Here is a 27,042-nt window from a genome sequence, read left to right as displayed (position 1 = left end):
TAGTCAAACCTCACCCCAAAAAAGACCAAAAAAAAAAAAAAATCCTTGAAAGCAACAACAGAGAAATGCATTACTTATAGAGCAAAACAGTTTGAATGACAGTGGGTCTCTCATCAGAAACCGTGAGGTCAGAACACATTGTGAAAGTGTTGAAAGAAGAAAATAACTAACAATCTGGAATCCTATATCCAGCAAAAATATCCTTCAGGAATGAAGAGGAAATCAAGACATTCTCAGATCAAGAAAAAGTAAGAAAACTTGTCACCAACAGACACACCTGAAAAGAATAATTACAGGAGGTTCTCCAAATAGAATGAAAAGAGTAAAAGGAGGAATAGTGGAACATCCAGCAGGAAGAAAGAACATGGTAAGCAAAGATACGGCTAAATACAATAGACTTTTCTTTTCCTCTTGAGTCTTCAGGCAAGGGGTGAACGACTGATCACCTTATAAGGACTTCTGGATTCCAGAAGATACGGGGAGCCATTTTAAGGTCAGAAGCAGAGGACTGATCTGGCCTTTAAGAGGATCTTCCTGGCTGCTGTCGGGAAACCAGAGTCAAAGCAGGGAGACAGGCATATGATCACCCGGAATGAGATGACAGGGACCCAGACCAGGATGTCCTCAGAGAAGGGGATGAGACATGGTCTATTTCTGGATATATTTTGAGGGAAGAATCAACAGGATCTGCTGTTGCATTGATTGTAGAGGAAGACGGAAAGAGAGGTTTTGTTAAGGACTGTGCCAGGATTTCTGTTTCAACAACTGGAAGCATAAGGTTGGCATTACTTGATATCGAAAAGGCTTCTGGTAGAGCAGAAATGGGAAGAAGGGAATGAGCTTCGTAAGAAGCCATCGAGAAGTAAAATTTGATAAAATTTAAATTCCTTAATTATGTTCTCATACAGACGTGCAGAAAGCCACATTTATCTGTTTGCATATTAGAGACATCCTGAAATTTGGAGATTTGGAAATATTCCAAACCATTAACTGTGATTTGAGCTATATATAAACAATGATTTATTATAAGAGAAAAAGGACAAAAACAATCCTTTTAAAATGTTGAAAATTTATGATTTAAAAAAATCAAACTAAATATTAATACTATAAAATATGAACATTTATAAACATTATAAAACATCAAGTAAAGTTAACTATAAAATATGCTAAGCATAACTTAACATTCCAATGAAAATAATTACTCAGTAAAAGTAATTGCAAAATAGTTCAAAAATAACAAATTTTTTATAAAGTAAAAAAAAATTTAACTAATAATTTTTAAAAAGAAAATGAAGTAATATTTATTTTTCAAAAGCGAAATCCTTCAAAAACAGAATTGTCATTGTTGAGTTTTAAGTTTAGTTTTGGTGCAGATTTTCTCACTATTACAAAAAAGTCTTTCTGAACAAAAAGGGCTTAGGGAAGAGGGAGAACACAGTTATAAACCAATTCCAAATATTTTCCAGTGACTCCATTTTCAAACAATTCTTTGTCTTATTTGATACCTTTGGAAATCATTTTTAACAACTTTCTGTTATTTACAAGAGCTGAAATAGTTTTATTGAGTGAAAGCTGCAATTGTGTTTCAAAGAATGTATTACCAATCTATCGTCCCTTAGTTTCATCACTATTCAATGCAGGGTCTACTTTTCAGAAAGTCTTTGATCTGAACTAAGAATTATTTGTTCAATAGAAGCTTTGCTTTGCCGATTTTCATTGTTCTCTTCCCTTTGGAAATTATTTGCATGCAGAAGAATGCTTTCTAAGCAGGTGCGCCTTTGTTTATATAAAATTTTCATCAGTTTTTAACTCTCTGGCTGAATTGCAACATGGAAATGAGTCTTAATTTCATATTTTTAAAACGGGAAATAACAATAAGAATGCAAACAAAAATATCAGTATTTCAATTATTTAAAATAGTACAAAATACCAGAACACTTGAATATAAGTAATTGATGTTTAAATTCAATGATAAGTAATTTTCCACTCTAGTATATTTTTAGGCAATTACAGCTAAACATTTCAAAAACTAAAATCCTTATAAGTAGGTCTAGATCACTTTCCTGTTTCATTTGTTTTCTTCTTCAGAGCTGGTCAGAACTTTCATTTCTGTATGCATATGACCTTTGTTTCAAAGTGTATTTAATTTAAACTGGCTTCAAATGGCCCATTTAGTCCTTCCCATGTGGAATGGGCCTCTTTTTCTAATCACAAATAAACATCTTAAAGTGTTTTTACCTGTTTTGCTCACAACTAACATTGAAAAGTGACATTTGATTTTAACTGTGCAATCACTTTGTTTTCATCATCAAAACTTGTAATTACAGGTTTACCTGTATTTTTTCACATTTAGTAAAAATTAATACCAACAAACTAAGATCATCACAAAAAAAAACTTTTACAAAATGGTATTGTGTCACCATGAATGAAAAGTTCTGACCGCTCAAAATTCACTAAAAGCTTCAGGAGGACAGTTTCCGTCTGCTTTGTTCTCTGCTGTATCACCAGCACTTGCATTTTGTTGATGCGTAGCAGATTTGCTAAATAAATGTTGTGTAATGTGTATTTGCTGTATTTGAGAATATTCGGTTCTTCTGTGGAAGACTAAAAAATGAGATGAATGTGTTAAACATAAATAATTAATTTAGTAGCCTAGAAGGCATAGATAAAATGTATAAGCTGTGTTAGATAAAGATAACAAGTAGGCAGCTTGTGAAGCACAGGCAGGACCTATAAGATGTGCATATATAAGTAAATAAGTAACCTACGAGACATATTAGTCATGCATAAAGTAAGTAGAGCTTGTAAGTACCTAATATGCATCACATACTAAATATATGTGAGGCCCATGTGGGACATGTGCTCAATATTCACATATATATTAGTTGGCCTCCCTTGAGTGGCACACATTTTAGCAAATAAAACCCATTGCTGCTCATTAGGCTAATTGGTAACCTCTAACTGTGGCCAGGTGTATTTGCCTCTGTTGTAAGATGTGTATGTTGGTCTAGGCACCTTCCAACTGCCAGGTCCCCTTTGCTCACACCTCATCCTTGATCCTCATGACCACACAATTAGCAGGAAGAGAGAGAGTGGATATATAACATTGTATAATCCAAAATTAAGGCAGCAGACTCCTGCTCTGCTTGCACTTCTCCTGCGCATCTCTTGCCTCTTTCTTCTATGTGTTTAAATTGATTCAATGAACCAAGTGAGTCAGGCGTCTTAATTTGGTCTATGAGCCTTTCTATTCCATGGCCTTTGGGGTAATTTGCTTAATCATGTACTTAGAGTCTACCTTGCATCATATCCCATATGGCATAATTTCCATGATATTAGTATATATGTAAATATGTATCACTTTGTAATAAAAAGAGCATGCATACTCATTTTTTAAAAATTTTAGAGCTCAGCACAATTCCCCCTTATTTCCACTGAATTGGTTTGAGAACTAACATGCACTTATTATTAACTTGGTGCAAGCTTTGTAAGTGCCCTGTGGTTTAAATTTTATGTCTTTCTTTGCACTTAAACAGATATTTTCACTTTAATGGGCTTGGATATATTTCTGATTAATAATAACTTAATAGTAGAACTTTTCAAGAGTTTTAAAATAACTCCAAATCATAAAAATCAAATGCCAAGTGTCATCTATTCAATAACATAACTACAAATAAATGATTTTTTAAAATTATCATAATTTTTTTAATCACTGAGGCTCTGCTATTTTAACTCAGTGAATTCTTCATGGCCTGTGGATAATCTGGGAGAAAACTGATGAGATGGGCTCTTCTTTCAAGTTCCCCAGATATGCAATTCAGGCCAATTTCCAACAAGTTTGATGAGCCAAGAAAATGAAGGAAGACTGTAAGAACTCAAGCTGACAGCATTATAGTAAAATTATAGCCCTTGAGGAAGCAAGAGCAACATAAGGGGTTGCTGAACTCATGATTGAATCTTCTGGGGCTCTCAGTGGGAGCATTGAGATGTTGGTAAGCCAAATGAGAATTCACAACACAAGAGTGCCCAAGGTCCTGGTGCAATACCCTTTACAGAGTATGGAGAAATGGTTACCTAAATTTCAGTATTTCAAGAGGCTCTTTTTGAAGAGCCAGACTTGAAATTGAATACCAACTTGAAAAACAGTGGGAGATAGAAACAAAAAAAGAGATGTCAGCAGATGTTGCACCAGATGCCAATGAGTGTGGCAGTCTCTCAAAATAGCCTAGGAAGCAGGAACTTGATGTTAAAAGGCAGAGACCCTTGTGCTTTTCCCATTTTAAAGCCCCATAGGAAAAGATTCAGTGAGCTTCAACATGATTGAATAGACAAGGGAATCAGTAGAACTGTAGGCTTCATCCAACCTCATGAGAGTGGCAAACACTGTCTGCTGTAAGATGCTCAATCTACAATCTTTTGCAGAAACCATTATATGGGGGAAAGAAATTCTCAGAGTGATGCCTCATAAATAGGAAAAAAGAAAGAAAATGCCCCTTTTACAAACTCAATATACCAATGACAAGTTCAGATATTTCACTTTGCTAATTGACGCTATGGATGTGTACACTTTCTAAATTTGACATGCTATCTGTTCTCTTTACAGCATTTGGTACTATAGATTATCCCCTACTTGAAATGGTCTCTTCCCTATTCTTCTATAACACTCCATGATTCTGAACCATCTCCAACCCTCTCAGATTTCTGTTTCTTCTACCATATCAGTTAGCTATTGCTGTATAATAAACCACCCCATAACGCAGAGGTTTAACACAATTTATTACTTCTCCCAGTTCTACTAGTGAGCTGGTCTGAGCTGGGCAGTTCTTCTTTTCCATGTGCTATTGTCTGGGGTTCCTTATGCAGCTATATTCATTGAGAGCTCAGCTGGGACTGGACCATCAAAGATGGCCTCACTCACATGTTTGGAAAAGCTATGGTGACTGGAGCAGGTTAAGGTTAGCTAGGTTCTTTTTGGCACCAGTCCCATTCATGAGGGCTTTACCCTCATGATCTAATTACCTCCCAGAGGCCCCCCTCCTAATACCATCACATTAGGGGTTAGGGTTTCAATTTATAAATTCTGTGGGGATATAAACACTTGGTCTATTGCAGGCATAATTCTCAGAAATTGCATAGCCAAAGACTGAATAAGTAGGTAATGGATTACTTTGCCAGCTTTTTACTTTCTGTGGAGTTGAATGATAATTTAAGTTTCAATTAATAGATCATTTAAAATAATTTTGTTGGTAGATATTTATTTTTGGCTTATACCTCAAGAGAGGTCAAATAATCAAGTGAAATTGCTGTAACAAAACTTCCTCCATTTTGTTTACTTAACTATGTAAACAAGGCTCTCAATGTTTTCTATCTAAAGAACTAAAAATCAGAGTAGAATTGATACTGAAATTTATCTCATTCTAGCAAAGAGTAATTACTCAATAATCTGTGAAATCATAAATTTTAAAGAAAAGGTAAGAAAAAAATTTGTCTAGGCCTCTTCTGTTCATCAAGGAGATGGCACAAGCCACTAAGATAACAAAAATGGAAGCTGCATGACTTTCCTAAGGTAACAAAAATGGAAGCTGCATGACTTTCCAAGGTCTAGCTATAAAGTTCTTCGGTGTTATTTCCACCGCATTCTATTGGTGAAAGCAGGTGGCCAGATTCAAGGGGCAGCCGAGATTCAAGGTCAAAGACCCTACCTCTTAATGGTAACAATGGCAAAAAATTTGCAGTCTCTTTATAAAGCACTTTCATCTACTCCTTTTCGTCTTTCCAATCAATATGTATTTCCATTGCTGAAGAGTTGAATCTTAACTGTCTACTTCTTTCTTTTTAAATTTCTTTGCTTAGATAACTTCATCTGAAAACTCTTTTAAGTATCCCCCAACACCTCCTGCAGTCTGACCATTCTGGATTGCTCTTGTTCCCAGAATGAGCCATGCTTTCTCAATTGAGCTCTGCCCAAAGCCTTCTCTACCTTATCACTCCTGTCTTCTCATCTGATTCATTTCTAATCTTCTTATAGGTCTCAAATTAAGCATCACTTCTTTTAGAATGATCATCCAAATCAGAAGTGAGTTTTACTCTATGGACACCAATAGCATTCCATTTTCTCTCTTATTCTCAAATTCAGTTCACTCTGGGGTGACAGATTCTAATTTGTATATCAGCACTCCTGATCTAGATTATTGGATAATCTTCTACCTTTTGTTCCTATTTCCTGGCTGTTTCTTACTAATCATTCCCCAAGTGATTATTGGTTATCTTTAGTCAATGATTAATCTTTGAGAAAAGAGTTTTTACCATACCACTCAGAATAGGTAATGAACATGTATTTGATGAACAAGCAAGTTAATGAATTAATAAATTTACAAACTCTTGCTTAAAACTCATCAGTTGCTCTGGTTTACTAAAATGTAAATCTGTACTCCTCAGCCTAACCAGGGAAATCTCTTCACAACCTGACTTCCCTATACGTCTAAGAACATTTCCTGCTGTTTATCAAATACACCCTTAGCTTTCATTTTCTTTCTCAACACAATTATTTTTATTACTGCTTCTGCCTTTTAACCTTTGTTGTCCCACTTGATGAATTATTTCAGATACAGGTCAGAATCCAAATTAAAGTCTGAAATGACAGCGACTTAAGTTGGGAAGCTATTTCTTTCTTAAATAATAATCAAAACATAATGATTCTAGGGCTAATACTACAAGCCCATGGTGTTGGAAACTTCACATCTTCCTATTCTCAACAAGCAGCTTTCATCTCATGACCTACGATGGCTACCGTTGCTCCCACCATCATGTCTGCATTCCAACCAGAGGGAAAGGAGGCAGGGGAAGTGACAGTTGTATACTGTCTGTTGTGTATTTTCTTTTTTAAGAAGTTATACACATCCCTCAGGTCATATTTCACTGGCTAGAATGCAAGCACATGGCCACACATTGCAACAAGGAAAAATGGCCTTTAACTGGCATCCATGTGCCCTACCACATTTTGAGGATTCTATTCCTAAAGAATGAAAGAATGGACACTGGAATAAAAAGTTATCCCTGTCACACTTTTAAAAATATATTTATTATATATAGATTTCAAAACCTAACTTATATTCTGGAGTTGGACAGAGTAACATAAAAATACCAGTTCTGCCTCTTATTAGTTGTGAGACCTTAGGCAAATTATTTAACATCGTAGTCTCATTGGTAAGAGGCAAAAAAAAAAAAAAAGTACCTACCTGTCGAAGCTATCAAGAGGAATAAGACATATAAAATACCTAGCACTGTATCTGACATGTAGTAGGCACTCAGTTAATGATGGTTACTATGGTGATTGTGTTGTACTACTTTCTTCATTAAAGCTTTGCTGACTGTCTTAACCCTCAAGGAATGCCTTGTTCTTATATTCCAGTTTTACACATATAGCAATCAGTTCCATGCCATCAAACAGGTCTGCCCTAGTTTCCTATGTAGTGTTACTCTCTCTTCAAACAAGAACAGACGGGATATCATCTCAGTTCTATAGACTTTTCCCACTTTGCCAACCTCACATATAATAAAATATTTGGTCAAATTATATCTGAATTGAAGTTAATGTAGAACAACCTCAAGCGGGCAATCAAGAGACAAGAACGCACCATGATGTAAATGGTAACATAAATAATAGCAGTATTGTATAGCAGGTTTCTATAGATATTGACACTTTCAAGAAGACTCGTCCATCTCTTCTATCAAGACATAAGTCTTGGCAGCAACAGCTGTTGATTGATTTAATCTGAGTTTGGGGACCTACTTAGTATCCCTGGGCCTCTGTTTTATAATCTACAAAAACAGGTATAGTGATTCCTAACACATTGGGCTATTGTGAGGATTAAATCAGTGAAGGCACATAAATTACTTTGCATGCTGTCTTGAACACAGTAAGAGTTTAATAATCTTGAGCAGTTGTTCCTGTTTCTGTTGTTCATGCATTGCTCTCAAGACAAGATGTTGCCTTGACTGACTGATTCAGATGTGGTAGACCTCAAAAAAGGCGCAGCATTGCCCTGGATTAAATAAAATTGAACATATTATATAGAAATAACTATGTTGTGAAAATAAGTGGTTGTAACAATTATATACCCACTTGCAAAGTTTAAATACAATCAGTGATGTTGCTCATGATTAGAGGATTGGTTGAGATGAATAAACAAGGAATGAATTAGCTGGGAAAAGAAGCCATGCCATGAATGCCCATGCAATTGTGAAAGACCAGTTCCTTTCATCCTAGCATCAAAGCTCCACACCTGGGCTGTGATGGTTGTTTGCATTCCAATAAGATGTCTGCATTGGGCAATTTGTGGTCCTGTTCAGCAAGGTAACCCAACTGTCTCTGGTTTCCCATTTGAGAAATATGCTCAGTCTCCTATGCTGATGGATTCTTCCACACAACATATCAGCTTGCTATCACTTGCAAGGAGTTTGTCAGTGAGTCCTAGTTGATGTGCCCATCTCAGTAACAAAACCTTCATTTACAATTAAAGTTAAGACTTAATTTCTGCCCTCTAGGAGCTAACAGATAGTGAGAATTAACCAGGAAATCAAGTATTATGAAACCTAAGTATTCTAATGGAAGTAGGTACTGATTGTTTGAAAAGGAAAAAAAGTATCAGCCGAGAGATGCCACACATTTTTCCCATGAGCGCATAGCTCAAGAAGCAGATAAGTGAAAGCATTGATTAGGTTGATCCTTGAAAACAAGCAAGCAAACAAGCGAAGTGGAAGTGAGCTAGGCAGTCATGAGGAAAGCACCGTTTTACCATTTGAATTGATATTTTACCCATCAAAACATTTGCCTCAGAAACACTTAAGTTGTGCAATTTCAGTTGTGTTTTATCTCCGAAAGAAAAGCTTTTAAAAATTTAAATTATGTAGCATTGGAAATGTATTTATTTTCTAAGTATTATCATGATTGCACTTCATAACTGTGAATTTTAAAAAGACCATGTTTATTTACGCCAGCGCTATGGTTTCTGGGCTGGTCTTAGGAAGCTTGATGGTTCTGTAGGGAGTTAGTTACATCACTTAACCGCATGGTTTTGCAAATTAGTAGTTCTATGGAAAGAAGGAAAGTATTTTGAAACATCTTGGTCATTGTGGTTATTTTGTTTATAAGCAACTCAAGGTTGTGGTCGGAATTTTATTTATGGCTCATTAAGCCATACTTTCAGGTTCAGAAATGCTCTGAGAAATAAACTTAGTGAGGAAAAAATACAAAATTATTTTTAAAGCATTTATTTTAAGATCATCTCCTTCCTATTTTGCAATCCATTAGTGTGTTAATGGATTTAAATGAAAAAAGATATAAAAAATGGGGATTAGAGATTATCTCCCTCAAAGTCCCTCACTTTACAAATGATCACGGCAATTCAAAGTTAAGCTATCTACCTAATCCAGGCAGAGGCAGGAACCGAGCTGGAGAGGTCACCCAACTACCAGTCCCCTGTGCTCTTCTCCACACCATGTTGTCATTTCTGATTAAGGGGCAAAGAAAATGAAATAGACTTACTGGCTTTTATTTTAGAGCTTCTGAAAGTTACATGAAGCACAAGACTTTGACAAGTTTATTCAAGGGTAAGCTATTCCAAAAAATGTTCTTGAAATAGAAATGTTAGAGGACGATTATGCACAATAAAATAACTAACAAACAAAACACTGCCGTTCAATAAGTCTTTGTCCTTTGGAGGTTTGACATTTGCGTTTTTGACCCTGATGGCCCATCACATGCTCTTAGGCAGGAATTTTGAACTTTTCAGAACAGCTGAATTTTTCTCTACTTATCATTGAATACATAATAAATCTTCAGAGGATACTGTTTGTGGAATTTCCATCCCCAAAGGGAAGCCACCTTTAATGTTCAGAACAAAAATGATGAGAGAATAAAGAGATCTTAAAAGAAAATAGTTTTTCTTAGTATTAAAATCATTTTTAACATATTTTATTCAATATCTAAAGAACCCATCAGGAGCCAAAAGGGAATTTCTAACTTTTTCGGTTACGGGAAAGATACCACAGAATTACTGTGAATTTGCAAAGATCTGGAGGGTTTTCCCCACTCTAAGATATCAGTAATAAGTGGTTTTTTAATGGTATTAAAATAATAATTGATTTTGTTTTTTTTCTCACAATTAAAACAATAATGACTCTTTAGCAGAGGCATATCTTTATAAAGATAGGTTTGTAAACATTTATATAACATCGCCTTAAAGAAGTTGTTGCAGGAAGGGCACAATACATGTTTGAGGGAGTTTTTTGTCATTATTTCTATTTTTTTTTTTAGAAGAAAACCTATTAACTAAAACCCCAATTAACCACAACATTATATACTCTCCTTCAGTTGAAGGGGTAAATGACATTTTTGGTGAATAGAAAATTTTTGCTAAAATTAAAGTAAATTTCTCACATGTAATATTAAAAGTATGTATTTAGTCTCCTACAATTTTTATGTCTAAATATTTAAAAATATGAATTGAATTTCATGAAAATTACTTTTAGTTCTTATAGCATCTCATTCATCAATAAAATGTTAGGGAACATAGAGTTCACTTACCTTACATAGGCAAGAATATGAACCAATATATTTTAGATGATATATATATTTTTTGAGACAGAGTTTCATTCTTGTTGCCCAGGCTGGACTACAATGACACGATCTCAGCTCACTACAACCTCCACCTCCCAGGTTCAAGTGATTCTCTTGCCTCAGCCTACTGAGTAGTTGGGATTAGAGGCACCCGCCACCACACCTGGCTAATTTTTGCATTTTTAGTAGAGACGGGGTTTCACCATGTTGGTCAGGCTGGTCTTGAACTCCTGACCTCAGGTGATTAACCACCTTGGCCTTCCAAAGTGCTGGGATTATAGGCGTGAGCCACCATGTGTAGCCTAGACAAATTTTTAGTTAGAGTTTAATATAGTTATTGCTAGCCTCGGCAACATGGTAAAACCCCATCTTTACCAAAAAGTTTTAAAAATTATCCAGGTGCAGTGGTGCACACTTGTTATCCCAGCTACTTGGGAGGCTGAGGCAGCAGGATCCTTTGAGCCTAAGAGGCTGCAGTGAGCTACGATTGATTCACTGCACTCGATCCTAGGTGACAGAGTAAGACCTTGTCTCAAAAAATAACATGTACCCTAAAACCTAAAGTATAATAATAATAAAAAATATATATATATAGTTAGTTGCCATATGACATTAAGTAAAATATTAGTAGTTTAACAATCTATATGGGAAAGGTTACCTTTTCTTGATCTGTTAGAGTTTTTTATTTTCCTATTTTATTACCACTATAGAAATAATCTAGAGAAATCCCTCCTCTTCATTGAAAAACAAAAGGATATGGCCACCTATGAGAGAGATAAAAATTTTTGGAACATCAATTTCGGGAACTGATCTGCTTAGAAAATGTGCATTTTCTGAGATTTCAAGTCTAATTCTCAATGTACTAGTCTCTAAAGTGTATTAATATGATAGAAATGTATGTCTTCAAAGAGAAACAGAGGGAATAAATTAATGGAACACAACTTTGCTGCTATATCTCAAATAGTTTCAGAAAAGCATATTGGATTCTCAGTACAGTCAAAAAAAAGAAAGAGGAGTAAACTGAAAATAATGGTGCAGTGTGGGTAGGGTTGAGATTGAAGAGCCAACCACGGCGTGGAACTACTATGGCGAATAGTGTGACCCACAGGCTCAATCAGATAGCAAGCCTGGGCCCAGATTTGCACTCATATCTCCGGGGTTCACCTAGGGGTAGGGGAGGGGTAGAGAGTGATCAAGAAGAAGATATCTCCAAGAAAGTGTGACATTTATAATCACATAGGATCATGATTCAACAGATTGTACTTTCTCAGAACCAAGATCCTAGCACCTGCCCTCATAATAATAGTAACTTCTTGAATGTTTACCATGTACCATGGATTGTGCCTCACACAATATAAATTTAATATTCACGTCAACCTTATAAAAAAAGCACTATTTGTTGTCTTTATTTTACAAAAGACAAAAAACAAATTAACAAAAAAGATGAAACCACCTCACTCAGCAGCTTGGCAAGACCTCACTAGTGCAATGAGTTCTACCAAGACTAAGAGTAGATAGAAATTCAGAAGTGTCTGGAAGCTGTAGGAGAATGTAGATAGCAAATGCTAAAACACTAATTCCTGAGCTTTCTTATGGGAGGAGGAGGGGCGTGACCACCAGATATGGTGAGGGGGAGTGAGTTCCTGGGGAAGAGTCTTGGTGCTAGGTGTGGCGGGGTGACTAGCTGAAGATTTCCAGTGCAGCAGCCTGTGGACAGAGACCACAGGCACTGAAGCTTAGAGCGGCCAAAGTCATCAACATTTTTCTTTAAGAAAATGATCTGCTTCCTATAAAGATACCTATGATGGTCATAAAGTTTCCTCTCTAAGTGCATCAGCAGAGTAATGAAGGCTGGGTTTTATAACAATAAAAATAAGTTATGTCTTGAACCTGATTTTTTTTCCCCAAGGATTGTTAAATTGAAAAAATTTTTAAGATCTATGATTTCTTTATGCTCCTTTGTTTTTACTGAGGCAGATGTCCTTGATCAAAAATTAATTAGTTATGATATAAATCAGTGGTTCTGCATAATTGCAAATAAAATGCAGTATGCAAGGCTATCTTTTTATTTGACTAACATTCAGATAAGTTTTCAAATTTGGCATAACATTTCCTGGCCAGGCATTTTTGAGGACAGATGCTATTTGGCAGCCATCAACATGCTACATCGAGCGTCTTTCAAGTCCTTTGTGAGCTCTTTGGTGCTTTACTACTGCACTGCCTTTGGACCTGTTAACACCTGTGATAATTTCTCATCCATTTCAAATTTGGCGTGTCAGCTACCACCCTGAATTATGTTTGAGTTTTAAAAGAGTTGAGACTTTCTGGAATCCTTTGCAGAAAAAACATTATACATTCATAACATTAGGATCTCTAATTCTTTTAACTAAACCCCAGAGCAGTGGCTTATAAGTATCTCTGTGTGATGCAGTCCTCCACCAGAAGAAGTCCTCCCTTCATGGCTTCCTGAGGAACTCTTATCCCACTCAGTATCCCAACATGCCAAAAGCCCAAAATCTTCCTTGGTCACTCAGCAGCAACTCTGTGGAAAAGCAAGCAGGGAAGAAGAAAAAGGATCTCATATAGTCAAACCTAAGTCAGAGTCATTCCTATACCTGCCAAATATTGTATATTATTCCTGCATTACATTATTTCTCTGAGAAGTGTTCTCGATGAAGCAATATTCTTCCATCTTCAATTTCTAGATGAGGATGATTAAAATAATGTGCATATATGTTGAAGAGCAGAGGATGATATTGCACAATATAGATGAAATAGTCATTAGTTTGTTTTACATTCTATGCATTTTTAATGAGCAAATTCCCATTTACAGGAATTAAATGTTCCAGATATTGATTTCAGAGGGACAATATATAATATGAAAATAAAATTCAGTAACATTATGTGATGATTACGTGATGTGTATTTCAATATAGCTAGAACCCTGGAAAGTGAATAATATAACCATTCCTATGAAATATTTCAGAAAATCAAATTTATTCTCTGAAGTACATTATAATAAAACTGAAACAATGTTACTTGATTTACAGTCCTCTAATTCAGGCTTTTAAAGCTATTTTCATGTCAAAAATAAAGGATTCTTTCTCCCCTTATCCCCAATCTTGTGCGTAGTTTATAATGACAAGAAAAGCTACAAAAGAAACATTACAAAGCAGATGTGCTCCCAAGTTTGTTCCAGTTTAAACTTCAGCTTTAAGCATCTTGTGGCTATGAAATATTCATGTAAATTATGTAAGTGCATCTAGTTTAGATCCCAGTCACTCATGGGTTTTCTCACAAAGTAAAATACCATACTTGATCCTGTGTATTTCTAGAGAGTGAATGCTCACCTGGTGGATTTGTACCAACCCCTTAGGGCATCACGGGAACAATCAATTAGGTTCACTGGGTGCTTTTACCTGACAGATGCTCTCCTAAATACTTTCAAATGCCCTCTCATTTTGTTCTCATAGGACCTGAAGAAATAGGTGTCATTTTCATCCACACTTTGCAGGAGGAAAAAAATGAGGCTCAGTAAGGTTTTAGTAACTTACTGGTTGTCATACATGAAGAGCCAGGTTTCAAACTCAAGAATCAACAGGGCTGCCCTGACTACTGGACTACTCTCCCTACATTAGATGCCTAGAAGGTATGCAAGTGGCTGGAGTAGGGGCACCGACTTCCATGAATGGTCAGGAGTTTGGTGTATGAGCCCCTGACCCATGCTGAAGTGACCCAGGAAAAGCTTGGTCCTGGGAAACTTACGTTTTGTATTTTTTTTTTTTTTTTTGCTTTAACGGTTGCTACTGAAGGATTAAAATTATCTTAAGGTTAAAAACAGGAATGGTTGAGCATTGCAAAAAGCTTTTGCTGTTAGAATAGATGACATCTGCTGCCTGGCTACAAGTCATTTTAAGATGACACAAAATGATGCTATGGAGACCACAGAGCTTTTGTAAGAAAGCAGAAACGCTTGGTCACTTTTCCGCTAAGTGACTTCCCTTTATTGGAAGCTGTACTAAATCTGGAATGCTTATAAATGGGTGCAAGGGCAGATCTTTTCAGAGTAAGAGATATTTAAAAACAAAGAGCTAAGGGAAACCTCAATTGAAACTAGAGCAATACAAAATAAAATCTCCTACTGAACCCTAAAAGACTCCTACTGACTGACCCCTCAGAAGCACCCCATATGTCTTTCTCTTCTCCTCTGAAAAGGTAACTCAGGGCCCGGCGTGGTGGCTCACGCCTGTAATCCCAGCACTTCGGGAGGCTGAGGTGGGCGGATCACGAGGTCAGGAGATCAAGGCCATCCTGGCTAACATGGTGAAACCCCGTCTCTGCTAAAAATACAAAAAATTAGCCGGGTGTGGTGGCAGGCGCCTGTAGTCCCAGCTGAGGCAGGGGAATGGCGTGAACCCAGGAGGCGGAGCTTGCAATGAGCTGAGATCGCGCCACTGCACTCCAGCATGGGCAAAGGAGTGAAACTCCGTCTCAAAAAAAAAGAAAAAAAAAAAGGTAACTCAGAATTATAAACTGGTAAGTCATGGAATTGTGAAGTTTCTATCCTGCCAACTGTGACAGCCTGTCAAAATATTAGAAGTATAATGATGTAGTTTTTATTTTTGACAACTTTTTGTCATAAAAATAATGCCTGCTTACAGAATAATAGTCAAACAATATGATAGTATGTAAAGGAAAAAGTGAAAATGAGACACCACTAACACTCCCTAGAGATCATCTAACCTTCCTAATCCTTCTAAGCAGATACACACATATATTTATTTGCAAAAATAGTATCATACCATGCACACACACACATATACCCACATATTATTCTCTAGCCTACTTTAAAAAAAAAAAATAGGAATGCCTCATTTATATTAAAGATCTGGCCTCTAAAGATTTTAAAGGATTAGACTGAGCTGGAATTACTGTAGACAGATGCTGTAGAGCTCCAAGTGGGTAGTTCCAGAGAGATCAGTGGTACATTAGTTGGTCTGTTTTTAAGTAAATGAACATGAAAGTTTAAGAAAAAGAGAAAATATCATCAAATTGATGCATTAAGATGAATTATCCCATCCACATTCATTGGAATATAAAATAGGTTATTAAAGATCACAATTGGTAATCTAATTTCCAGATACCCAAAGTCACTGATTTATTTACTATAAAAATCAAAGCATCAGTTTTCCAAGGATAGAAGCTTTTAAAAAAGCATTGATTTTATCATCACCATGATAAAATAAAGAGGGAGAGAAAGAGAGAAACTTTGGGATAGGTGTGATAAATTGAGCTACTGGTCATAAATCTTCACTCTTATTCATCATCCGTCCCTCCTAGTGGGAAAAGCGTGCTATTTCACTCTTGTCTCTTGGCTTGGCTATGTGACCTGCTTGTGTATTTGACATCTCTATGAGAACATGCCCTGAGATACACAGACATAAGCAGACCTGAGCAACCTACAGCCTAGAGCCAAACTTCATTGTACTCAGCCTAGATGAGCTGAACCCAGTCAACCTATACTTGTTTGAGTTGTGAGCCACTGACTTGTGGGGTGATATGTTACACAGCATGATGTTGCATTGGCTGACTTATGATAACTATTACAGCAGACCCAAAAGAAAAACTTGTCTCAGCTTTAATCCCTGAAGAACTCTTCTTTTGCAGTGTGCAAAGCTATTCATCATATTAGAAAAAATGGGAGAAAGGCAATACAGGCCCGGGGCAGACTTAATCAATGTCAAGGCAAGGCTTGGGGAACCTTATAGGAAGAATCAAGATGCTTTTTTTTTATTTTTTATTTTTTTCTAGTGAAGTGCCTTGAAGTCCATGAAAACAAGATAATTGGCGTAGCTCTGTCTTTGGTAAATGAGGCTAACCTCATAAAATAAAACTGATCAGACTGTAAAGTCAGAGTCCAGTTAAACTCTTCATGCCTTTACTTCTGTGATGCAGCTAGAGCTGTAACAATATGTGATAGACCCACATACTCCTAAATCTAATTGGGACTCGAATTGCCTCAGACTTTCTTCTTTGGCTCTAGGCAGTTTTCAGAAACTGAGGACATAAAAGTCACACTCATATTCCAACATCCAGAGTCACATTCTGCAATATGGCAGCTACTAACCACATGTGGCTATTTACTTTTAAGTTACATATTCACTTTCTCAATCACACTAGCCACATTTCAAATGCTTAATAGCCACATGCGGCTATTGGACACCATATTGGACAGCACAAATATAAAACACTTTCATCATTGCAGAAATTTCTGTTGGATAGCATTGACTAGAGGCAAGAGGACCCATATATGAGTTCTAAAATCAAGAGCCTGAAGCAGTCTAGGTTTGGAATTTTAAACCCTTTTTAAGGGGGTCGGGGGAGGCTGAAAAGAAGAGACAATCAGTAACTGAGCTCTCTATACAGAAGCTACTTTAACTGATATAAAAGAGCACAAGATACGCAAAATTTAACTTCCCTCATTTTATCTACTTATTTATCATTTCAACCAAGCTTAGCCTTCCAGCCAGGAAACACAGATATAAAGAAACTGTGGCAAAGAAGGCAGAGGACGCTAATCTTTCTAATTGCAAATCGGCTAAGACTATGTGGGATGATGTACCTTGAGTAATTAAAATTTCCAAAGGTTATCTAAATTGTAGTTCTGTTATTGTGAGTCTGAACCTAATGTATATACTCCAGAGTTCAATTAGGTCTGGACTCGCTAGACTCTATTTGCATAAGACATTGAGGACCTTCAAAGAAAATGTCCTATTTGGGTATTCCTTATCAGAGGAAAACCAAAAGCAGAGAGACTAAGAGCTGCCATTCCTCTTTTGTTACAGCCTAACATACAGGCTCCTCAATGGTGATAGTGAGATGGGAATAACAACAGACTTTTCATTATCCAGAAGACACAGCTGTAGTCAGAAACAAGTTTGGAAACAGGAGATGAAAACTAAAAGTGCATGTAGGTGGTAAGTGCAAAGCTTACTTCGAAGTACACATGGAATATCCCCAGTGGTCCCCCAGAAATGATTTTGGGATACAGTGCACAAGCAGCTGAGGTTTCACATAAGTGAGTATTGCAGATTGTAACTTCCAAAGATGGCTTCACAACTGCCTGCCATCTCACATGCTTTACTAAAAACTTGCCATTCCTTACCAAGGGATAAATCTCTGTCCACTCCTCTTGAACCTAAGCAGACCAATAGGATCTGACAGAAGTGAAAGTATATTACTTCCCAAGCTAGGTCATAGCAATGTCATGCATTTTGGCCTAAATCCTCTCCTTTGTTCTCTTGGAATGCTTGATTTTGCAATCATCTTGCATCATGCTGTGAGGAAGTCCAAACAGCCTGTGGAGAGAAACATGGAAAGGGAATGAGTTCCCAAGCCCACAGCCCCAGCTGAGCTTCCCAGCCCACCTCCTGGTTGACAGCTAGTGCACACCTTTCAGCCATGGGAGTGAGCCACCTTGAGAGTGGACTCTCCATGCCCCAAAAGAAGCACCCAAGATGATGGTGTGTAGCACTGAGACAAACACCCCTATTGAGCCCTGCTCAAATTATAGGTTTCCAGACAAAATAAATGATTCATTTTGCTTAGGCCAATTAATTTTGGGGTGGTTTATTATGTAGCAATAGATAACTATTGACAGATATGCGTTTGCTGCCATAGTATTCTTGGTGGCTTAAAACGACACAGTTTTACTGTCTTTCCATTCTGTAGGATAGAAGTCTAACATGAGTCTTCATGAGCTAAGGTCAAGATGTTGGCAGGTTTGAGTTCTTTCCTGTATACTCTGCAGAAGAATTTATTTTTCTTATTTTTTTTTTTCTGGCTTCTAGAAGAAGCCCAAATTCCTTGGCCCGTGCTCTCCTTTCTCCATCTTGAAAACCAGAAATGGTGGAATCCTTCTCTCACAAGACATTGCTTCTGCCTCTCACTTCCACTTTGAAGGATCCTTGTGATTTCACTGGGCCCACCCAGATAATCCAGGATCATCTGCTCTTTAAAGCTGATTGGCAACCCTAATTCCAGCAGCAACCTTAAATCCCCTTTCCACGTAACCTAACACGTCCACAGATTCCAGGGATTAGCATGTGGGCCTCTTTGGAGGGCCATTATTCTGCTATCACAACATGTAAGGGCAAGAACCAATGAAACTTGCATTGTAATTATAAAATAGCAGTTACATTGGTAATGGCCTCTAGATATTAGCCAGGGCACCACATCCATTGAGACATGAATAAAATTGGTTCAAACATCATGCGTAGTGTGGGTTTCAATGTTCTTTCCAATCACTTCAGGAATTCCGGTGGAGGAGAGGATGACTTACATTGTTCCCAGTCACCTCTATTTTTACACTCCCATGCCTCCTGAATTTGTTAAGTTTATGGATTTTTTCACCATCCCACACATGGTGTCTCTGCTCTGTACTACATCTCACTTCGATACAATTTCTCTCCTTTCCTTGATTGCCACAAAATAGCAAATCAAATATAGGAAATAAGCCAACAGACAAATTTTACCTGAAGTGTGAGGAGACAGAAGGTGTGCATAAGAAGAACAACTTAAAGTTACACTTCAGACATTCTGATTGGATACCAGTTCTGCTAACTCTGCTCAGCCAGCCTCCCTGCATGGCTCAGTGGTTTCTTCTGGAGCAAAACATAAGAAAAGGGAGTCAGGCCGGGTGCGGTGGCTCATGCCTGTAATCCCAGCACTTTGGGAGGCCATGGTGGGTGGATCACCTGAGGTCGGGAGTTCAAGACCAGCCTGACCAACATGGAGAAACCCTGTCTCTACTAAAAATACAAACAATTAGCTGGCACAGTGATGCATGCCTGTAATCCTAGCTACTCAGGAGGCTGAGGCAGGAGAATCACTTGAACCTGGGAAGCGGAGGTTGCGGTGAGCTGAGATCACACCATTGCACTCCAGCCTGGGCAACAAGAGCGAGACTCCATCTCAAAAAAATAAAAATGAAAAAGAAAAAGAAAAGAAAATGGTGTCATCCTATCACTTCATGCAGATTGAACCAGGCAGCTCATTCTAGCTCCAGCCCCAAGCTCAGCTCTAGCCCTCCCATTGTATACACCAAGCTTATTGATGTGCCCAGTTTCTCATTTCTCCTTCCCTCATCAGTGTCTGCAAGAGGAAGGGAGAGAGAGAGATTTATTTCTAGAATAATATAAATAATGCCACCACCTCCATCTCCCCCAGTAAGAAGACAGAAAAGATTACTGTCTATTTTGCTTTAAAATATTTTTTCTCTTCCACTTGGTTATAGGACCATAAAGAAAATATTTATGTAACTTTGATACTTGGGGAATCCTGTGAATTCAAGAGTCTGGAGGCCTTAGGATAAATGTTTTGTTGGGTATTTTTGCTTCTGCCCATTTCATGCCCTGCTGTGACCAAGAGACCAAAAAGCAGACAAAGCAAGCAGACTGAGAGGCTGCTCATCAACAGGGCAAGTACCTGGTGATGTGTGCTTGAGAAACAAAAGGAGATGTTTTTGCCATGAGCTGGCCTAGGCCCAGAGCAGTGTGGTGCCAAAGGGAGGAAGGATAACAAACCCAGATGGAATCCAGAGTCTGCAGCAGTGCTTTAGAGTTTCCAAGGAAAATTAAAAACTAATAACCAGATAATACCTTCTGAGCACTGTGCCTTGTGGAATTCTGCTGAATTTTGGATGAGGTGAGAAAGAGAGGGAAGGAAGGTGACTAGGGAAAGAAACAAACCTTTAATAAAATCCACAGGTGTAGCATAAACCCCTATTCTAACTGGTGCCCCAGGGCTCAAGAAGACATTGGGTTTTTGAGTATGCTAAAATTGTGTTAATATTTGTTTGGGAAGATGTACTAAGCCTTGATAGGAAATGTGAGTGGAGCAGAGTTATGAATAATGAGAGAAATTTAGAAAGGCTACAGCCTCAAATAGCACAAAAGGCATAGTGATGGTTGTACATCGGAATGCTACATGGAACAGCTGGGTTCACACATTGTGTTGTGATAAGTGATTTTCACATATCAACTTATTTAATCCTCGCCACGAGAAGTGGTAGGTGTATATCTCTCATTTCCAAAGATAAGAGCCTGACTAAGAAGTCTGGCAGAACTGGGTAGAAATTCTAGCTCTACAACATGCTAAGACTCGGTTCACCCATTTGTGAAATGAGACAAATATTCCTACAACTTCTTCTTGTGAGGATTAAATAAGTAAATATGTGAAAATCACTTATCACAACACAAAGTGTGACACATAGCACATGCTCAATAATAGCAAATATGTGTTTATGTATATATTTGTGTAAGTACAGATAATATGTTTTTTCCACTCAGGGAAGTGACCCAGCACACCGGGTACCCAGAAAAAAAAATTATTCAAATAAAAGGAAACATTCTAACTGTGGTTTATTTACCCCTAAAGAGAAAAATTTTACCCCAGGTGCAAAGGGTAGACTTAATGTTCAAGCAAAAATATCTTCACTTGCTCTCACTTCAGAAAGACTATAAATACTCAACCAAGAAAAACTTATTTTAAATACAGAATTAAGTGTAGGAATGAAACAATTTTTTAAAACTCTGAAGTATCTTTATTACTGTAACTTATTGTGTATGGCTTATGTACTCAAGATCCCTAGAATAGACCCAGTAGGGTGTTAAACCACAGAATTTTTAAATTAGAAGCAACCTTAGAGAACATCTAATTTAAAATTTCTCATTTTACAGATGAGGAAACCGTGGCTCTTTCGCAGTGAAAATCCTGGCTGTGCTCCAAAGCTACCCACGGGTGGTGAAACTGCTAGGGAAGTTTCTGTTAGGAGTTTGTCCTGCCTTTCATTTAGAATTGGTTGTGCTTCTCAAACCGTTGTCTGCAGGTCCTCCTCGATGTATGGTAGACCAACCTCCTAGGGCATTAATGTCTAAAAGGAAATGCATATATCTACTGCAATCCAGATGTTACTTCACTGGAATTTCATCAAGTGAGCTCCCTGTTTCCCATTCATTTTGCAGAGCTGGGAATATTTTTGCTGAGTTTTTAAGTTTATTTAACGTGATCATCCTTGGTTCCTCTTTTCCTTTTGCTCCTAGCCCCTTCAAATCAATAGGCAAGACCTGCTAAATCTGCCTTTAAGACATACCATCCTGGTCTAAGAGGCCATCATCTGTCACCTGGGCTAAGTTAATAAATAGCCCATAGCTGGTCTCTTTGCTTTTATCTTGTCTCCCTAATGGCAGAAATCTTTCAAGTGGATCAGATTAGTGGCCCTGTGTAAAGCCCTCCAGGGTTTTCCACTGCATTTAGAATGATATCCAAATGCCTCACTCTGCCTACAAGGCCCTATGTAAGATGATCCCTCTCTCCCCACTCAAACTCATCTTTTACCCATCTTCCACTTGGGCCTATGCTCCAGCTACTCTTGCCTTTATCTCTTCCTTGAACATCTTAGGGCCCTAATACTGTGTTGCATCTACTTGGAATGCTCTTCCACCAAAGCCTCCAATATCTAATCAATCCCATCTCCACTTACATGTCACCTCCTCAAGGCTGCATTCCCTGATCCAATCTAAACAAGACCTCTAGTTGCACTCCATCACATCACTTCTCTGTTTTATATTTCTTGTAGCATCTAATATCTTCATGCTTTATTTACTTGTTTGGTTTTCATTGTAACCCAGCACCTGCATTAATGTCTGACAATAGCAGATATTCAATGAATGTTTTTAGAATGAACAAATGGGTGAATGAATGGCACTGCAGGTAGAAAAAGGTAGTACCTGATGGTCCTCTGAGTCACTGAAGCAACTACTGACTGACAAGAGTACAGAAGAAAGAAACTTAAAGCACTAAATGCTATTCTGACTTAAGGTCTAAAATAAAATTATTCAGTATTTTTTTTCTGAGTCTGAATCTGGTAATTTCCAAGTGGTAGGAACTTTCATCACTACCAGTTCTACATAAGTAGCCTAAGTCTTGTAAATAAAAGTAATAATTTAAAAATTCCAACTGGGAGTGGTGGTGGCTCATGCATGTAATCCCAGCACTGTGGGAGGCCAAGGTGGGCAAGTAGCTTGAGCTCAGGAATTTGAGACCAGCCTGGGCAACATGGCAAAACTCCATCTCTCCTAAAAATACAAAAAAATTAGCTGGGCATGGTGGCTCACACCTGTGGTCTCAGCTACTTGGGAGGCTGAGGTGGCAGGATTGCTTCAGCCTGGGAGGTGGAGGTTGCAGTAAGCTGAGATCATGCCACTATACTCTAGCCTGGGTGACAGAGCGCAACTTTGTCTCAAAAATAAAAAGTTTCCACCATTTCCTTGGAAATACCGTGCAAAACTTACTAGCTTTAGTGTATAGATTTTTTTTCCCCAATGTTCAGTTTATTTCTGTGTTTTTGGCTTTCATTGCTTACTTCTTTTAAGCCTTTTGGAAGCATCTCTTTCTGAGTGGTTATGTGGGTTGATTCCCAAATTTTAATCCAAACTTTTAATAATGGAGCAGTGGGAAAAAAGACAATGATCAAGGAAATATGGTCCAGAACCTGGATTTACCTCTTCAATTTAACCTACTACTGTATTTGTATTTTTTAAGAGCGCCTCTAAATATGCTGCAGCATGACATAGCCATGGTAGGTCGCCATACCTGCCAGATGGTTTCCAGAGTACAAACACATGTGATTAGTGTTGAATGAAGAAATCGGAATAAAAATAATGTGGAATCCAGCGAGTCCACATGCCTGCAGATAGCAACTCACACTCACAGCATCTAGCATGCCATAGAGCACAGCCAGACGGCAGCCTGGGGGAAAGCAAAAGCCAGCATTTCCTCCAAGAGCCTGATCCTCAGCTTGGCCCATGCTTGAAATGCTTTAAGTAATGATTTTTTAGTCTTTAAGTTTTGCAGGGTTTGTTTTTGCTTTTTAAATCTGAAGGTGCCTTGCTCACTAACCCTGTTGGATTAAATCTAGCAAATTGGATTACTGTGTGCTTACTTGAGAGAACTTGGACTTGAAACAAGACCCATTTTCTTTTGTTCTTCTTCCAGATCCTACTGTGGATTCTATTGCACTTGGAATTCTTTGAGCCATTGAAATTACCTGGGGCATCTGTTAGGGCTCTCTCCATTTTAAGCACTAGGGAAAAGTGTTGCTTCCTATTGGAAGTGACCCCATCTGTAATAGCAGAGATTTAGAAAAATAATGTGTTCAATGTTCAATTTATTTAAGTAGCTGCAATGATTAGTTTCTCTACTGTCAATAGGGGGAAAAAAATACCATGTCAAGGGTTGAAATCAGTGACCATTTTGGATAATGTCCGTATGGGAATATTAGATAACAATGAGTCTTTGGAGAATGAGGCCCATGGATTTTACAGGTGCACACGTGGCAATTATTATCCCTTCTGAGCAGAATAGACAACTGAGTGCATCTCAAAATTTTAGTCACAATTCTTACTACTAATGAAACATAGGATCTATTTACAAACTCTTGTGCCCATTTCCAAAATCTAGTAACAAGTAATTACACAACTTACTAACTTACTACAAGTTCACTGATAACTCTACCACAAGAACATGTATAAATTCCAAGAATAAAATACAAATAAGGCATTATGAAGGTTTTCTTGGAAGGAAGATCTGTTTGAACTGAGAGATAAAACATGAATTTTAATTGTTTTAATTATTATCACAAAATGAAGTGAAAATTCTATAAAATGGAAATCACATGAGTAAACACATGTAATTGCACCATCCTAACAAACTTATCTGTATTGTATATCTTTCAAACATGTTTCTACATCACTATACACATTTTGTTTTTGTTTTTTTTATATTTAAACCATCTTTATTTACAAAATACTATCCTGAGAACTATAATTCCATTAAACATCAATTTGAGAAAAGTGTAATCACTTAAGTAACAGCAGTTACTTAAACTGAAAATGAGATCAGTCCAAATTACTTTTGAAGAAAGCAAAAATATTGTCAGGTTTCTTGCTGTGGTTCTGGATGTTCAGTAGCAGGCTCCTTTGAAGGCGGAAGCAACCCTGAAGGGAACTCGCTTCTACCTTCGGAATGTGGGGTTGGGGTAAAATCCAGGTCTTGGATGAAAGTAAGGAGGTAAACCCCTCGGTGGATAGATGTTTCTCATTGCAAATGGAGCATGTGGTGGACCTGGGAAATCCCTTGGTAGAAAATAACCTCGTGAAGCTCCAAACATGGTTCCTGGAGGAGGTGGGGGGAAAGGAGGTCCTCTTCTCATGAATGGACCCCTTGTATCCCCTGGAAACAGTGGACCGCTGATTGGAGCAAGAGGTGGAGGAATAAAGCCGGGGCCAGTTGCTTCATTTTCAGCAGGGAGAGATGAATCAGGCACATTTAAACTACCAGGATCATCTTTGGCATCATTTCTAGTGGATTCCATTTCTGAGGGCATTGACCCATCCATTTTATCCAAAGAAGGCATATTAAAACTTCTGAGTTCTGCTGGTCCAGACAGTCTATCAGAATTAGAATAAAATCTGTCTTCCCTTTGTGGAGGAAGAGCTGAATCAGGATATGATTGTCTTGGTGGAGGAACCATCATCCTACGATCCTGTTCCCGTGGAGATGACAGGGACCCAGTGTCAGAAGGAGCCCTGTGAGCATCAGTTGACCTGTCACAGCTTGGTTCTCCTCTTTTATTGGTAATCTGATGGTCCAGAGGATTCCCTGGGCCGCTTGGGCTTCTTCCTCCTCTCCCTGGAAGCACAGGTGAGAGTCTGAGTGGATCCTCCAACAAAGTTTGAGGAGAGAGAAAAGCTCTCGTTTCAGATGAAGGCTGACCCAATGGTGAGGGACCATATGGGGAATGCTCTCTGCCAAATGCTGTATTTGAAACATCAAGTGCATTAGTATCTTTTTCTGAAAGTTCAAATTTGAACTCTGTTTCAGTTAATTTTTGTTTGTTGTGAGCATTTTCTTTCCTTAAATCATTGAGGTTTCTTTCAGCAGTCCGAGCTGCCAACCAATTATCATGTCCTTTTTTCTCGTAGGAAATAACCTGCTTTTGATAAAAATGAACAGTTCTCTCCAATTCTTCTTCAAGATCTTTGGCTAGCTTTCTATAGGTCTCCAGCTCTTCAGTGGCATGGCTGATCTTTTCTTCCACTTTAGAAAGCTTCTCTTCTTCCTCTATCCGGTAATTTTCCTCTATTGTCAGTTTCCTGTGGAGTGTCATTTCATCTTCTTGATATAATTCAGTCATCATTTCAAGTTGCAGCTTCTGATTCTCACTTTCAAAATACATGTTTTCTGACTGCAAAGATGCTTGTTGAGTCTGAAGATTTTTAATATGCTCTGTAAGCTCTTCCTTTGTTTTGCCCACTTCAGATAACTGAATAATAATGTGGTTTCTTTCTCCTTCTGAGGTTTTTAAAGAAACATTTAACTTAGCAGCATGAATCAGTTTCTTCAAAGCTCCTTTTGGAGGATCATCTAAGTAAGCACCATTTTCCATTGACTGTTCACTTCTAATTCCAAGTTATCATCGTCCGTTGTGTCTTCTTCAAGCATAGCAGCCTAATCTTTCATCTTTAGCAAGTGTCCAGTCAGAGTCTTGATGTGATTTTATCATTTAGAACTTGTTCTGTGTGTACTTTGGAGTCTTCAAATGTTATTTTCTGTTTATTAAGTTCACTCACTTGTTCTTTCCATACTTCAGCTTCTTGCAAAAGCTGTTTCTGGCTTTCCTGAAGTTGAGAATTTTCACTCAAAGCATCTTTTGTTGCTATCGCCCATCGTTCTTCAGTCATTTGAAAAATCTTGCAGATGATTTTGGCTTCAGCTATTTGTGATTTGAGGGATTTTGACTCATCTTCTAGAGATTGTATCCTTTTTGAAATATCTGCCATCAATTCATCATGTTGAGAATGTTTAGATTTCTCTTCTTTTAACTCTATTTCTGGACAGAGGATTTCAGCCACAAGTTCAGAATTGGACCTGTGAAAAGCTGAACAGGTTGCCTCCAAACTTCGTGCTTCTGCTGCCGCCTTCTCAAAGCTGGCATTCTCTAAAGATGACTCTACTTCGTAGCCTTCATACTCTTTTTGAATAAGGCTAAATTTTTCAAGTAGTTTACATTTTTCTTCAATTAGTCCAGAAAGCGTTTCACCAAGTTTTTTCTCTCTTCCCACATAAAGCCGACTCCTAACCGATCTAAAACTTCTCCACAAAAAAAGGAGAACAACAAAAAATCCAACAACAGCTGCACTTACCACCAGTTCCCATGGAAAACCATAAGGATTCGAATCTTGTCTCATACTCTCAGGCAGTGCTGCCACAACTCTGCGTAGCTCCTCCAGGGCCAGCCCCAAGTAGGGCTGAGGGGTAGCGCCGGGCTCCTCCATAGCACCAAGCTGCTCTGGCGGTCA

The 27,042-nt window shown here is 37.9% G+C and overlaps 1 protein-coding gene and 1 pseudogene across 1 annotated transcript in view; one reads left to right on the top strand and one right to left on the bottom strand.

Annotated features, from left to right (window-relative positions):
• The window catches only part of B3GALT1 (beta-1,3-galactosyltransferase 1), a 581,131-nt gene that overhangs the window by 396,554 nt on the left and 157,535 nt on the right, over window positions 1–27,042 (top strand). The window lies entirely within an intron of this gene.
• LOC100586720 lies at window positions 24,577–27,025 on the bottom strand (annotated as a pseudogene).

Source organism: Nomascus leucogenys, chromosome 17 (genome assembly GCF_006542625.1).
Source record: "Nomascus leucogenys isolate Asia chromosome 17, Asia_NLE_v1, whole genome shotgun sequence".
Lineage (NCBI taxonomy): Eukaryota > Metazoa > Chordata > Mammalia > Primates > Hylobatidae > Nomascus > Nomascus leucogenys.
The sequence above is the reverse complement of the archived record's forward strand: the minus strand, read 5'-3'. Positions and strand labels throughout refer to the sequence as shown.